At 40.7% G+C, this 15,761-nt stretch overlaps 1 long non-coding RNA gene across 8 annotated transcripts; it reads right to left on the reverse strand.

Moving 5' to 3' along the window:
- Positions 1-960: 960 nt before the first annotated feature.
- Positions 961-12,842, reverse strand: LOC126749576 (uncharacterized). 8 transcript variants are annotated; one of them, XR_007665153.1, is made up of 4 exons: positions 12,685-12,842; positions 3,841-3,955; positions 1,554-1,646; positions 961-1,187 (listed from the first exon to the last, which is right to left on the reverse strand). It is a non-coding gene; the product is annotated as an uncharacterized LOC126749576 (long non-coding RNA). The 8 variants fall into 8 exon arrangements; XR_007665154.1 differs by lacking the exons at positions 3,841-3,955; positions 12,685-12,842 and adding an exon at positions 12,204-12,368; XR_007665152.1 differs by lacking the exons at positions 3,841-3,955; positions 12,685-12,842 and adding an exon at positions 11,108-11,433.
- Positions 12,843-15,761: the final 2,919 nt, after the last annotated feature.

Below are 15,761 nucleotides of genomic sequence, written 5' to 3' on the forward strand. Positions count from 1 at the left end.
CACATCTCGTGAGAGTCACTTTGAAAATCCTGAAAAAGTCGTTTTCGACGTCCGTTTTTGAGGCCAAAAATGGGCATCAAAAATGCCATATCTCGGCTATCGTAAGAGCTACGACCTTGCGGATGGTCTCGTTGGATTCAGAATGACGAAACTAAGACAAAACCGTTGGAATTTTCCCGATAGCTCCCATAAAAGCCGAGATATCGACCTTCAAAGTTTGGGTTTTTTCATTTTTCGGGTATACCCCCCCGTATCGAATTTTTCACCAAAAATTGATTTTTTTCGAAATCAAACTAAGACTAGATTACGAAAACACCGGGTTATAACAGGATCCGAGCAGAACTAAGGGAATGAGAGCACTTTGAAAATCCTGAAAAAGTCGTTTTCGACGTCCGTTTTTGAGGCCAAAAATGGGCATCAAAAATGCCATATCTCGGCTATCGTAAGAGCTACGACCTTGCGGATGGTCTCGTTGGATTCAGAATGACGAAACTAAGACAAAACCGTTGGAATTTTCCCGATAGCTCTTATAAAAGCCGAGATATCGACCTTCAAAGTTTGGGTTTTTTCATTTTTCGGGTATACCCCCCCGTATCAAATTTTTTCACCAAAAATGGATTTTTTTCGAAATCAAACTAAGTATACCAGCGTCTTATTTGGATCACCTAGATTACGAAAACACCGGGTTATAACAGGATCCGAGCAGAACTAAGGGAATGAGAGCACTTTGAAAATCCTGAAAAAGTCGTTTTCGACGTCCGTTTTTGAGGCCAAAAATGGGCATCAAAAATGCCATATTTCGGCTATCGTAAGAGCTACGACCTTGCGGATGGTCTCGTTGGATTCAGAATGACGAAACTAAGACAAAACCGTTGGAATTTTCTCGATAGCTCCCATAGAAGCCGAGATATCGACCTTCAAAGTTTGGGTTTTTTCATTTTTCGGGTATACCCCCCCGTATCGAATTTTTCACCAAAAATTGATTTTTTTCGAAATCAAACTAAGTATACCAGCGTCTTATTTGGATCACCTAGATTACGAAAACACCGGGTTATAACAGGATCCGAGCAGAACTAAGGGAATGAGAGCACTTTGAAAATCCTGAAAAAGTCGTTTTCGACGTCCGTTTTTGAGGCCAAAAATGGGCATCAAAAATGCCATATCTCGGCTATCGTAAGAGCTACGACCTTGCGGATGGTCTCGTTGGATTCAGAATGACGAAACTAAGACAAAACCGTTGGAATTTTCTCGATAGCTCCCATAGAAGCCGAGATATCGACCTTCAAAGTTTGGGTTTTTTCATTTTTCGGGTATACCCCCCCGTATCGAATTTTTCACCAAAAATTGATTTTTTTCGAAATCAAACTAAGTATACCAGCGTCTTATTTGGATCACCTAGATTACGAAAACACCGGGTTATAACAGGATCCGAGCAGAACTAAGGGAATGAGAGCACTTTGAAAATCCTGAAAAAGTCGTTTTCGACGTCCGTTTTTTGAGGCCAAAAATGGCCATCAAAAATGCCATATCTCGGCTATCGTAAGAGCTACGACCTTGCGGATGGTCTCGTTGGATTCAGAATGACGAAACTAAGACAAAACCGTTGGAATTTTTCCGATAGCTCCCATAGAAGCCGAGATATCGACCTTCAAAGTTTGGGTTTTTTCATTTTTCGGGTATACCCCCCCGTATCAAATTTTTTCACCAAAAATTGATTTTTTTCGAAATCAAACTAAGTATACCAGCGTCTTATTTGGATCACCTAGATTACGAAAACACCGGGTTATAACAGGATCCAAGCAGAACTAAGGGAATGAGAGCACTTTGAAAATCCTGAAAAAGTCGTTTTCGACGTCCGTTTTTAAGGCCAAAAATGGCCATCAAAAATGCCATATCTCGGCTATCGTAAGAGCTACGACCTTGCGGATGGTCTCGTTGGATTCAGAATGACGAAGCTAAGACAAAACCGTTGGAATTTTCCCGATAGCTCCCATAGAAGCCGAGATATCGACCTTCAAAGTTTGGGTTTTTTCATTTTTCGGGTATACCCCCACGTATCAAATTTTTTCACCAAAAATTGATTTTTTTCGAAATCAAACTAAGTATACCAGCGTCTTATTTGGATCACCTAGATTACGAAAACACCAGGTTATAACAGGATTCGAGCAGAACTAAGGGAATGAGAGCACTTTGAAAATCCTGAAAAAGTCGTTTTCGATGTCCGTTTTTGCGGCCAAAAATGGGCATCAAAAATGCCATATCTCGGCTGTCGTAAGAGCTACGACCTTGCGGATGGTCTCGTTGGATTCAGAATGACGAAACTAAGACAAAACCGTTGGAATTTTCCCGATAGCTCCCATAGAAGCCGAGATATCGACCTTCAAAGTTTGGGTTTTTTCATTTTTCGGGTATACCCCCCCGTATCGAATTTTTCACCAAAAATTGATTTTTTTCGAAATCAAACTAAGTATACCAGCGTCTTATTTGGATCACCTAGATTACGAAAACACCGGGTTATAACAGGATCCGAGCAGAACTAAGGGAATGAGAGCACTTTGAAAATCCTGAAAAAGTCGTTTTCGACGTCCGTTTTTGCGGCCAAAAATGGGCATCAAAAATGTCATATCTCGGCTATCGTAAGAGCTACGACCTTGCGGATGGTCTCGTTGGATTCAGAATGACGAAACTAAGACAAAATCGTTGGAATTTTCCCGATAGCTCCCATAGAAGCCGAGATATCGACCTTCAAAGTTTGGGTTTTTTCATTTTTCGGGTATACCCCCCCGTATCGAATTTTTCACCAAAAATTGATTTTTTTCGAAATCAAACTAAGTATACCAGCGTCTTATTTGGATCACCTAGATTACGAAAACACCGGGTTATAACAGGATCCGAGCAGAACTAAGGGAATGAGAGCACTTTGAAAATCCTGAAAAAGTCGTTTTCGACGTCCGTTTTTGAGGCCAAAAATGGGCATCAAAAATGCCATATCTCGGCTATCGTAAGAGCTACGACCTTGCGGATGGTCTCGTTGGATTCAGAATGACGAAACTAAGACAAAACCGTTGGAATTTTCCCGATAGCTCCCATAGAAGCCGAGATATCGACCTTCAAAGTTTGGGTTTTTTCATTTTTCGGGTATACCCCCACGTATCAAATTTTTTCATCAAAAATTGATTTTTTTCGAAATCAAACTAAGTATACCAGCGTCTTATTTGGATCACCTAGATTACGAAAACACCGGGTTATAATAGGATTCGAGCAGAACTAAGGGAATGAGAGCACTTTGAAAATCCTGAAAAAGTCGTTTTCGACGTCCGTTTTTGCGGCCAAAAATGGGCATCAAAAATGCCATATCTCGGCTGTCGTAAGAGCTACGACCTTGCGGATGGTCTCGTTGGATTCAGAATGACGAAACTAAGACAAAACCGTTGGAATTTTCCCGATAGCTCCCATAGAAGCCGAGATATCGACCTTCAAAGTTTGGGTTTTTTCATTTTTCGGGTATACCCCCACGTATCAAATTTTTTCACCAAAAATTGATTTTTTTCGAAATCAAACTAAGTATACCAGCGTCTTATTTGGATCACCTAGATTACGAAAACACCAGGTTATAACAGGATTCGAGCAGAACTAAGGGAATGAGAGCACTTTGAAAATCCTGAAAAAGTCGTTTTCGATGTCCGTTTTTGCGGCCAAAAATGGGCATCAAAAATGCGATATCTCGGCTGTCGTAAGAGCTACGACCTTGCGGATGGTCTCGTTGGATTCAGAATGACGAAACTAAGACAAAACCGTTGGAATTTTCCCGATAGCTCCCATAGAAGCCGAGATATCGACCTTCAAAGTTTGGGTTTTTTCATTTTTCGGGTATACCCCCCCGTATCGAATTTTTCACCAAAAATTGATTTTTTTCGAAATCAAACTAAGTATACCAGCGTCTTATTTGGATCACCTAGATTACGAAAAACACCGGGTTATAACAGGATCCGAGCAGAACTAAGGGAATGAGAGCACTTTGAAAATCCTGAAAAAGTCGTTTTCGACGTCCGTTTTTGAGGCCAAAAATGGGCATCAAAAATGCCATATCTCGGCTATCGTAAGAGCTACGACCTTGCGGATGGTCTCGTTGGATTCAGAATGACGAAACTAAGACAAAACCGTTGGAATTTCCCCGATAGCTCCCATAGAAGCCGAGATATCGACCTTCAAAGTTTGGGTTTTTTCATTTTTCGGGTATACCCCCACGTATCAAATTTTTTCACCAAAAATTGATTTTTTTCGAAATCAAACTAAGTATACCAGCGTCTTATTTGGATCACCTAGATTACGAAAACACCGGGTTATAACAGGATTCGAGCAGAACTAAGGGAATGAGAGCACTTTGAAAATCCTGAAAAAGTCGTTTTCGACATCCGTTTTTGCGGCCAAAAATGGGAATCAAAAATGCCATATCTCGGCTATCGTAAGAGCTACGACCTTGCGGATGGTCTCGTTGGATTCAGAATGACGAAACTAAGACAAAACCGTTAAAATTTTCCCGATAGCTCCCATAGAAGCCGAGATATCGACCTTCAAAGTTTGGGTTTTTTCATTTTTTCGGGTATACCCCCCCGTATCGAATTTTTCACCAAAAATTGATTTTTTTCGAAATCAAACTAAGTATACCAGCGTCTTATTTGGATCACCTAGATTACGAAAACACCGGGTTATAACAGGATCCGAGCAGAACTAAGGGAATGAGAGCACTTTGAAAATCCTGAAAAAGTCGTTTTCGATGTCCGTTTTTGAGGACAAAAATGGGCATCAAAAATGCCATATCTCGGCTATCGTAAGAGCTACGACCTTGCGGATGGTCTCGTTGGATTCAGAATGACGAAACTAAGACAAAACCGTTGGAATTTTCCCGATAGCTCCCATAGAAGCCGAGATATCGACCTTCAAAGTTTGGGATTTTTCATTTTTCGGGTATATCCCCCCGTATCGAATTTTTCACCAAAAATTGATTTTTTTCGAAATCAAACTAAGTATACCAGCGTCTTATTTGGATCACCTAGATTACGAAAACACCGAGTTATAACAGGATCCGAGCAGAACTAAGGGAATGAGAGCACTTTGAAAATCCTGAAAAAGTCGTTTTCGACGTCCGTTTTTGAGGCCAAAAATGGGCATCAAAAATGCCATATCTCGGCTATCGTAAGAGCTACGACCTTGTGGATGGTCTCGTTGGATTCAGAATGACGAAACTAAGACAAAACCGTTGGAATTTTCCCGATAGCTCCCATAGAAGCCGAGATATCGACCTTCAAAATTTGGGTTTTTTCATTTTTCGGGTATACCCCCACGTATCAAATTTTTTCATCAAAAATTGATTTTTTTCGAAATCAAACTAAGTATACCAGCGTCTTATTTGGATCACCTAGATTACGAAAACACCGGGTTATAACAGGATTCGAGCAGAACTAAGGGAATGAGAGCACTTTGAAAATCCTGAAAAAGTCGTTTTCGATGTCCGTTTTTGAGGACAAAAATGGGCATCAAAAATGCCATATCTCGGCTATCGTAAGAGCTACGACCTTGCGGATGGTCTCGTTGGATTCAGAATGACGAAACTAAGACAAAACCGTTGGAATTTTCCCGATGGCTCCCATAGAAGCCGAGATATCGACCTTCAAAATTTGGGTTTTTTCATTTTTCGGGTATACCCCCCCGTATCGAATTTTTCACCAAAAATTGATTTTTTTCGAAATCAAACTAAGACTAGATTACGAAAACACCGGGTTATAACAGGATCCGAGCAGAACTAAGGGAATGAGAGCACTTTGAAAATCCTGAAAAAGTCGTTTTCGACGACGTTTTTCGAGGCCAAAAATGGGCATCAAAAATGCCATATCTCGGCTATCGTAAGAGCTACGACCTTGCGGATGGTCTCGTTGGATTCAGAATGACGAAACTAAGACAAAACCGTTGGAATTTTCCCGATAGCTCCCATAGAAGCCGAGATATCGACCTTCAAAGTTTGGGTTTTTTAATTTTTCGGGTATACCCCCCCGTATCGAATTTTTCACCAAAAATTGATTTTTTTCGAAATCAAACTAAGTATACCAGCGTCTTATTTGGATCACCTAGATTACGAAAACACCGGGTTATAACAGGATCCGAGCAGAACTAAGGGAACGAGAGCACTTTGAAAATCCTGAAAAAGTCGTTTTCGACGTCCGTTTTTGCGGCCAAAAATGGGCATCAAAAATGTCATATCTCGGCTATCGTAAGAGCTACGACCTTGCGGATGGTCTCGTTGGATTCAGAATGACGAAACTAAGACAAAATCGTTGGAATTTTCCCGATAGCTCCCATAGAAGCCGAGATATCGACCTTCAAAGTTTGGGTTTTTTCATTTTTCGGGTATACCCCCCCGTATCGAATTTTTCACCAAAAATTGATTTTTTTCGAAATCAAACTAAGTATACCAGCGTCTTATTTGGATCACCTAGATTACGAAAACACCGGGTTATAACAGGATCCGAGCAGAACTAAGGGAATGAGAGCACTTTGAAAATCCTGAAAAAGTCGTTTTCGACGTCCGTTTTTGCGGCCAAAAATGGGCATCAAAAATGTCATATCTCGGCTATCGTAAGAGCTACGACCTTGCGGATGGTCTCGTTGGATTCAGAATGACGAAACTAAGACAAAATCGTTGGAATTTTCCCGATAGCTCCCATAGAAGCCGAGATATCGACCTTCAAAGTTTGGGTTTTTTAATTTTTTTTTTCGGGGTATACCCCCCCGTATCGAATTTTTCACCAAAAATTGATTTTTTTCGAAATCAAACTAAGTATACCAGCGTCTTATTTGGATCACCTAGATTACGAAAACACCGGGTTATAACAGGATCCGAGCAGAACTAAGGGAATGAGAGCACTTTGAAAATCCTGAAAAAGTCGTTTTCGACGTCCGTTTTTGAGGCCAAAAATGGGCATCAAAAATGCCATATCTCGGCTATCGTAAGAGCTACGACCTTGCGGATGGTCTCGTTGGATTCAGAATGACGAAACTAAGACAAAACCGTTGGAATTTTCCCGATAGCTCCCATAGAAGCCGAGATATCGACCTTCAAAGTTTGGGTTTTTTCATTTTTCGGGTATACCCCCACGTATCAAATTTTTTCACCAAAAATTGATTTTTTTCGAAATCAAACTAAGTATACCAGCGTCTTATTTGGATCACCTAGATTACGAAAACACCGGGTTATAACAGGATTCGAGCAGAACTAAGGGAATGAGAGCACTTTGAAAATCCTGAAAAAGTCGTTTTCGACATCCGTTTTTGCGGCCAAAAATAGGAATCAAAAATGCCATATCTCGGCTATCGTAAGAGCTACGACCTTGCGGATGGTCTCGTTGGATTCAGAATGACGAAACTAAGACAAAACCGTTGGAATTTTCCCGATAGCTCCCATAGAAGCCGAGATATCGACCTTCAAAGTTTGGGTTTTTTCATTTTTCGGGTATACCCCCCCGTATCGAATTTTTCACCAAAAATTGATTTTTTTCGAAATCAAACTAAGTATACCAGCGTCTTATTTGGATCACCTAGATTACGAAAACACCGGGTTATAACAGGATCCGAGCAGAACTAAGGGGATGAGAGCACTTTGAAAATCCTGAAAAAGTCGTTTTCGATGTCCGTTTTTGAGGACAAAAATGGGCATCAAAAATGCCATATCTCGGCTATCGTAAGAGCTACGACCTTGCGGATGGTCTCGTTGGATTCAGAATGACGAAACTAAGACAAAACCGTTGGAATTTTCCCGATAGCTCTTATAAAAGCCGAGATATCGACCTTCAAAGTTTGGGTTTTTTCATTTTTCGGGTATACCCCCCCGTATCAAATTTTTTCACCAAAAATGGATTTTTTTCGAAATCAAACTAAGTATACCAGCGTCTTATTTGGATCACCTAGATTACGAAAACACCGGGTTATAATAGGATTCGAGCAGAACTAAGGGAATGAGAGCACTTTGAAAATCCTGAAAAAGTCGTTTTCGACGTCCGTTTTTGCGGCCAAAAATGGGCATCAAAAATGCCATATCTCGGCTGTCGTAAGAGCTACGACCTTGCGGATGGTCTCGTTGGATTCAGAATGACGAAACTAAGACAAAACCGTTGGAATTTTCCCGATAGCTCCCATAGAAGCCGAGATATCGACCTTCAAAGTTTGGGTTTTTTCATTTTTCGGGTATACCCCCACGTATCAAATTTTTTCACCAAAAATTGATTTTTTTCGAAATCAAACTAAGTATACCAGCGTCTTATTTGGATCACCTAGATTACGAAAACACCAGGTTATAACAGGATTCGAGCAGAACTAAGGGAATGAGAGCACTTTGAAAATCCTGAAAAAGTCGTTTTCGATGTCCGTTTTTGCGGCCAAAAATGGGCATCAAAAATGCGATATCTCGGCTGTCGTAAGAGCTACGACCTTGCGGATGGTCTCGTTGGATTCAGAATGACGAAACTAAGACAAAACCGTTGGAATTTTCCCGATAGCTCCCATAGAAGCAGAGATATCGACCTTCAAAGTTTGGGTTTTTTCATTTTTCGGGTATACCCCCCCGTATCGAATTTTTCACCAAAAATTGATTTTTTTCGAAATCAAACTAAGTATACCAGCGTCTTATTTGGATCACCTAGATTACGAAAACACCGGGTTATAACAGGATCCGAGCAGAACTAAGGGAATGAGAGCACTTTGAAAATCCTGAAAAAGTCGTTTTCGACGTCCGTTTTTGAGGCCAAAAATGGGCATCAAAAATGCCATATCTCGGCTATCGTAAGAGCTACGACCTTGCGGATGGTCTCGTTGGATTCAGAATGACGAAACTAAGACAAAACCGTTGGAATTTCCCCGATAGCTCCCATAGAAGCCGAGATATCGACCTTCAAAGTTTGGGTTTTTTCATTTTTCGGGTATACCCCCACGTATCAAATTTTTTCACCAAAAATTGATTTTTTTCGAAATCAAACTAAGTATACCAGCGTCTTATTTGGATCACCTAGATTACGAAAACACCGGGTTATAACAGGATTCGAGCAGAACTAAGGGAATGAGAGCACTTTGAAAATCCTGAAAAAGTCGTTTTCGACATCCGTTTTTGCGGCCAAAAATGGGAATCAAAAATGCCATATCTCGGCTATCGTAAGAGCTACGACCTTGCGGATGGTCTCGTTGGATTCAGAATGACGAAACTAAGACAAAACCGTTAAAATTTTCCCGATAGCTCCCATAGAAGCCGAGATATCGACCTTCAAAGTTTGGGATTTTTCATTTTTCGGGTATATCCCCCCGTATCGAATTTTTCACCAAAAATTGATTTTTTTCGAAATCAAACTAAGTATACCAGCGTCTTATTTGGATCACCTAGATTACGAAAACACCGAGTTATAACAGGATCCGAGCAGAACTAAGGGAATGAGAGCACTTTGAAAATCCTGAAAAAGTCGTTTTCGATGTCCGTTTTTGAGGACAAAAATGGGCATCAAAAATGCCATATCTCGGCTATCGTAAGAGCTACGACCTTGCGGATGGTCTCGTTGGATTCAGAATGACGAAACTAAGACAAAACCGTTGGAATTTTCCCGATAGCTCCCATAGAAGCCGAGATATCGACCTTCAAAGTTTGGGATTTTTCATTTTTCGGGTATATCCCCCCGTATCGAATTTTTCACCAAAAATTGATTTTTTTCGAAATCAAACTAAGTATACCAGCGTCTTATTTGGATCACCTAGATTACGAAAACACCGAGTTATAACAGGATCCGAGCAGAACTAAGGGAATGAGAGCACTTTGAAAATCCTGAAAAAGTCGTTTTCGACGTCCGTTTTTGAGGCCAAAAATGGGCATCAAAAATGCCATATCTCGGCTATCGTAAGAGCTACGACCTTGTGGATGGTCTCGTTGGATTCAGAATGACGAAACTAAGACAAAACCGTTGGAATTTTCCCGATAGCTCCCATAGAAGCCGAGATATCGACCTTCAAAATTTGGGTTTTTTCATTTTTCGGGTATACCCCCACGTATCAAATTTTTTCATCAAAAATTGATTTTTTTCGAAATCAAACTAAGTATACCAGCGTCTTATTTGGATCACCTAGATTACGAAAACACCGGGTTATAACAGGATTCGAGCAGAACTAAGGGAATGAGAGCACTTTGAAAATCCTGAAAAAGTCGTTTTCGATGTCCGTTTTTGAGGACAAAAATGGGCATCAAAAATGCCATATCTCGGCTATCGTAAGAGCTACGACCTTGCGGATGGTCTCGTTGGATTCAGAATGACGAAACTAAGACAAAACCGTTGGAATTTTCCCGATGGCTCCCATAGAAGCCGAGATATCGACCTTCAAAATTTGGGTTTTTTCATTTTTCGGGTATACCCCCCCGTATCGAATTTTTCACCAAAAATTGATTTTTTTCGAAATCAAACTAAGACTAGATTACGAAAACACCGGGTTATAACAGGATCCGAGCAGAACTAAGGGAATGAGAGCACTTTGAAAATCCTGAAAAAGTCGTTTTCGACGTCCGTTTTTGAGGCCAAAAATGGGCATCAAAAATGCCATATCTCGGCTATCGTAAGAGCTACGACCTTGCGGATGGTCTCGTTGGATTCAGAATGACGAAACTAAGACAAAACCGTTGGAATTTTCCCGATAGCTCCCATAGAAGCCGAGATATCGACCTTCAAAGTTTGGGTTTTTTAATTTTTCGGGTATACCCCCCCGTATCGAATTTTTCACCAAAAATTGATTTTTTTCGAAATCAAACTAAGTATACCAGCGTCTTATTTGGATCACCTAGATTACGAAAACACCGGGTTATAACAGGATCCGAGCAGAACTAAGGGAATGAGAGCACTTTGAAAATCCTGAAAAAGTCGTTTTCGACGTCCGTTTTTGCGGCCAAAAATGGGCATCAAAAATGTCATATCTCGGCTATCGTAAGAGCTACGACCTTGCGGATGGTCTCGTTGGATTCAGAATGACGAAACTAAGACAAAATCGTTGGAATTTTCCCGATAGCTCCCATAGAAGCCGAGATATCGACCTTCAAAGTTTGGGTTTTTTCATTTTTCGGGTATACCCCCCCGTATCGAATTTTTCACCAAAAATTGATTTTTTTCGAAATCAAACTAAGTATACCAGCGTCTTATTTGGATCACCTAGATTACGAAAACACCGGGTTATAACAGGATCCGAGCAGAACTAAGGGAATGAGAGCACTTTGAAAATCCTGAAAAAGTCGTTTTCGACGTCCGTTTTTGCGGCCAAAAATGGGCATCAAAAATGTCATATCTCGGCTATCGTAAGAGCTACGACCTTGCGGATGGTCTCGTTGGATTCAGAATGACGAAACTAAGACAAAATCGTTGGAATTTTCCCGATAGCTCCCATAGAAGCCGAGATATCGACCTTCAAAGTTTGGGTTTTTTAATTTTTCGGGTATACCCCCCCGTATCGAATTTTTCACCAAAAATTGATTTTTTTCGAAATCAAACTAAGTATACCAGCGTCTTATTTGGATCACCTAGATTACGAAAACACCGGGTTATAACAGGATCCGAGCAGAACTAAGGGAATGAGAGCACTTTGAAAATCCTGAAAAAGTCGTTTTCGACGTCCGTTTTTGAGGCCAAAAATGGGCATCAAAAATGCCATATCTCGGCTATCGTAAGAGCTACGACCTTGCGGATGGTCTCGTTGGATTCAGAATGACGAAACTAAGACAAAACCGTTGGAATTTTCCCGATAGCTCCCATAGAAGCCGAGATATCGACCTTCAAAGTTTGGGTTTTTTCATTTTTCGGGTATACCCCCACGTATCAAATTTTTTCACCAAAAATTGATTTTTTTCGAAATCAAACTAAGTATACCAGCGTCTTATTTGGATCACCTAGATTACGAAAACACCGGGTTATAACAGGATTCGAGCAGAACTAAGGGAATGAGAGCACTTTGAAAATCCTGAAAAAGTCGTTTTCGACATCCGTTTTTGCGGCCAAAAATAGGAATCAAAAATGCCATATCTCGGCTATCGTAAGAGCTACGACCTTGCGGATGGTCTCGTTGGATTCAGAATGACGAAACTAAGACAAAACCGTTGGAATTTTCCCGATAGCTCCCATAGAAGCCGAGATATCGACCTTCAAAGTTTGGGTTTTTTCATTTTTCGGGTATACCCCCCCGTATCGAATTTTTCACCAAAAATTGATTTTTTTCGAAATCAAACTAAGTATACCAGCGTCTTATTTGGATCACCTAGATTACGAAAACACCGGGTTATAACAGGATCCGAGCAGAACTAAGGGGATGAGAGCACTTTGAAAATCCTGAAAAAGTCGTTTTCGATGTCCGTTTTTGAGGACAAAAATGGGCATCAAAAATGCCATATCTCGGCTATCGTAAGAGCTACGACCTTGCGGATGGTCTCGTTGGATTCAGAATGACGAAACTAAGACAAAACCGTTGGAATTTTCCCGATAGCTCTTATAAAAGCCGAGATATCGACCTTCAAAGTTTGGGTTTTTTCATTTTTCGGGTATACCCCCCCGTATCAAATTTTTTCACCAAAAATGGATTTTTTTCGAAATCAAACTAAGTATACCAGCGTCTTATTTGGATCACCTAGATTACGAAAACACCGGGTTATAACAGGATCCGAGCAGAACTAAGGGAATGAGAGCACTTTGAAAATCCTGAAAAAGTCGTTTTCGACGTCCGTTTTTGAGGCCAAAAATGGGCATCAAAAATGCCATATTTCGGCTATCGTAAGAGCTACGACCTTGCGGATGGTCTCGTTGGATTCAGAATGACGAAACTAAGACAAAACCGTTGGAATTTTCTCGATAGCTCCCATAGAAGCCGAGATATCGACCTTCAAAGTTTGGGTTTTTTCATTTTTCGGGTATACCCCCCCGTATCGAATTTTTCACCAAAAATTGACTTTTTTCGAAATCAAACTAAGTATACCAGCGTCTTATTTGGATCACCCAGATTACGAAAACACCGGGTTATAACAGGATCCGAGCAGAACTAAGGGAATGAGAGCACTTTGAAAATCCTGAAAAAGTCGTTTGCGACGTCCGTTTTTGAGGCCAAAAATGGGCATCAAAAATGCCATATCTCGGCTATCGTAAGAGCTACGACCTTGCGGATGGTCTTGTTGGATTCAGAATGACGAAACTAAGACAAAACCGTTGGAATTTTTCCGATAGCTCCCATAGAAGCCGAGATATCGACCTTCAAAGTTTGGGTTTTTTCATTTTTCGGGTATACCCCCCCGTATCAAATTTTTTCACAAAAAATTGATTTTTTTCGAAATCAAACTAAGTATACCAGCGTCTTATTTGGATCACCTAGATTACGAAAACACCGGGTTATAACAGGATTCGAGCAGAACTAAGGGAATGAGAGCACTTTGAATATCCTGAAAAAGTCGTTTTCGACATCCGTTTTTGCGGCCAAAAATGGGCATCAAAAATGCCATATCTCGGCTATCGTAAGAGCTACGACCTTGCGGATGGTCTCGTTGGATTCAGAATGACGAAAGTAAGACAAAACCGTTGGAATTTTCCCGATAGCTCCCATAGAAGCCGAGATATCGACCTTCAAAATTTGGGTTTTTTCATTTTTCGGGTATACCCCCCCGTATCGAATTTTTCACCAAAAATTGATTTTTTTCGAAATCAAACTAAGTATACCAGCGTCTTATTTGGATCACCTAGATTACGAAAACACCGGGTTATAACAGGATCCGAGCAGAACTAAGGGAATGAGAGCACTTTGAAAATCCTGAAAAAGTCGTTTTCGACGTCCGTTTTTGAGGCCAAAAATGGGCATCAAAAATGCCATATCTCGGCTATCGTAAGAGCTACGACCTTGCGGATGGTCTCGTTGGATTCAGAATGACGAAACTAAGACAAAACCGTTGGAATTTTCCCGATAGCTCCCATAGAAGCCGAGATATCGACCTTCAAAGTTTGGGTTTTTTCATTTTTCGGGTATACCCCCCCGTATCAAATTTTTTCACCAAAAATTGATTTTTTTCGAAATCAAACTAAGTATACCAGCGTCTTATTTGGATCACCTAGATTACGAAAACACCGGGTTATAACAGGATTCGAGCAGAACTAAGGGAATGAGAGCACTTTGAAAATCCTGAAAAAGTCGTTTTCGACGTCCGTTTTTGAGGCCAAAAATGGGCATCAAAAATGCCATATCTCGGCTATCGTAAGAGCTACGACCTTGCGGATGGTCTCGTTGGATTCAGAATGACGAAACTAAGACAAAACCGTTGGAATTTTCCCGATAGCTCCCATAGAAGCCGAGATATCGACCTTCAAAGTTTGGGTTTTTTCATTTTTCGGGTATACCCCCCAGTATCAAATTTTTTCACCAAAAATTGATTTTTTTCGAAATCAAACTAAGTATACCAGCGTCTTATTTGGATCACCTAGATTACGAAAACACCGGGTTATAACAGGATCCGAGCAGAACTAAGGGAATAACAGCACTTTGAAATTCCTGAAAAAGTCGTTTTCGACGTCCGTTTTTGAGGACAAAAATGGGCATCAAAAATGCCATATCTCGGCTATCGTAAGAGCTACGACCTTGCGGATGGTCTCGTTGGATTCAGAATGACGAAACTAAGACAAAACCGTTGGAATTTTCCCGATAGCTCCCATAGAAGCCGAGATATCGACCTTCAAAGTTTGGATTTTTTCATTTTTCGGGTATACCCCCCCGTATCAAATTTTTTCACCAAAAATTGATTTTTTTCGAAATCAAACTAAGTATACCAGCGTCTTATTTGGATCACCTAGATTACGAAAACACCGGGTTATAACAGGATCCGAGCAGAACTAAGGGAATAACAGCACTTTGAAATTCCTGAAAAAGTCGTTTTCGACGTCCGTTTTTGAGGACAAAAATGGGCATCAAAAATGCCATATCTCGGCTATCGTAAGAGCTACGACCTTGCGGATGGTCTCGTTGGATTCAGAATGACGAAACTAAGACAAAACCGTTGGAATTTTCCCGATAGCTCCCATAGAAGCCGAGATATCGACCTTCAAAGTTTGGGTTTTTTCATTTTTCGGGTATACCCCCCAGTATCAAATTTTTTCACCAAAAATTGATTTTTTCCGAAATCAAACTAAGTATACCAGCGTCTTATTTGGATCACTTAGATTACGAAAACACCGGGTTATAACAGGATCCGAGCAGAACTAAGGGAATGAGAGCACTTTGAAAATCCTGAAAAAGTCGTTTTCGACGTCCGTTTTTGAGGCCAAAAATGGGCATCAAAAATGCCATATCTCGGCTATCGTAAGAGCTACGACCTTGCGGATGGTCTCGTTGGATTCAGAATGACGAAACTAAGACAAAACCGTTGGAATTTTCCCGATAGCTCCCATAGAAGCCGAGATATCGACCTTCAAAGTTTGGGTTTTTTCATTTTTCGGGTATACCCCCCCGTATCAAATTTTTTCACCAAAAATTGATTTTTTTCGAAATCAAACTAAGTATACCAGCGTCTTATTTGGATCACCTAGATTACGAAAACACCGGGTTATAACAGGATCCGAGCAGAACTAAGGGAATGAGAGCACTTTGAAAATCCTGAAAAAGTCGTTTTCGACGTCCGTTTTTGAGGCCAAAAATGGGCATCAAAAATGCCATATCTCGGCTATCGTAAGAGC

The sequence above is a fragment of the Anthonomus grandis genome, unplaced genomic scaffold (genome assembly GCF_022605725.1).
Source record: "Anthonomus grandis grandis unplaced genomic scaffold, icAntGran1.3 ctg00000332.1, whole genome shotgun sequence".
Taxonomy (NCBI): domain Eukaryota; kingdom Metazoa; phylum Arthropoda; class Insecta; order Coleoptera; family Curculionidae; genus Anthonomus; species Anthonomus grandis.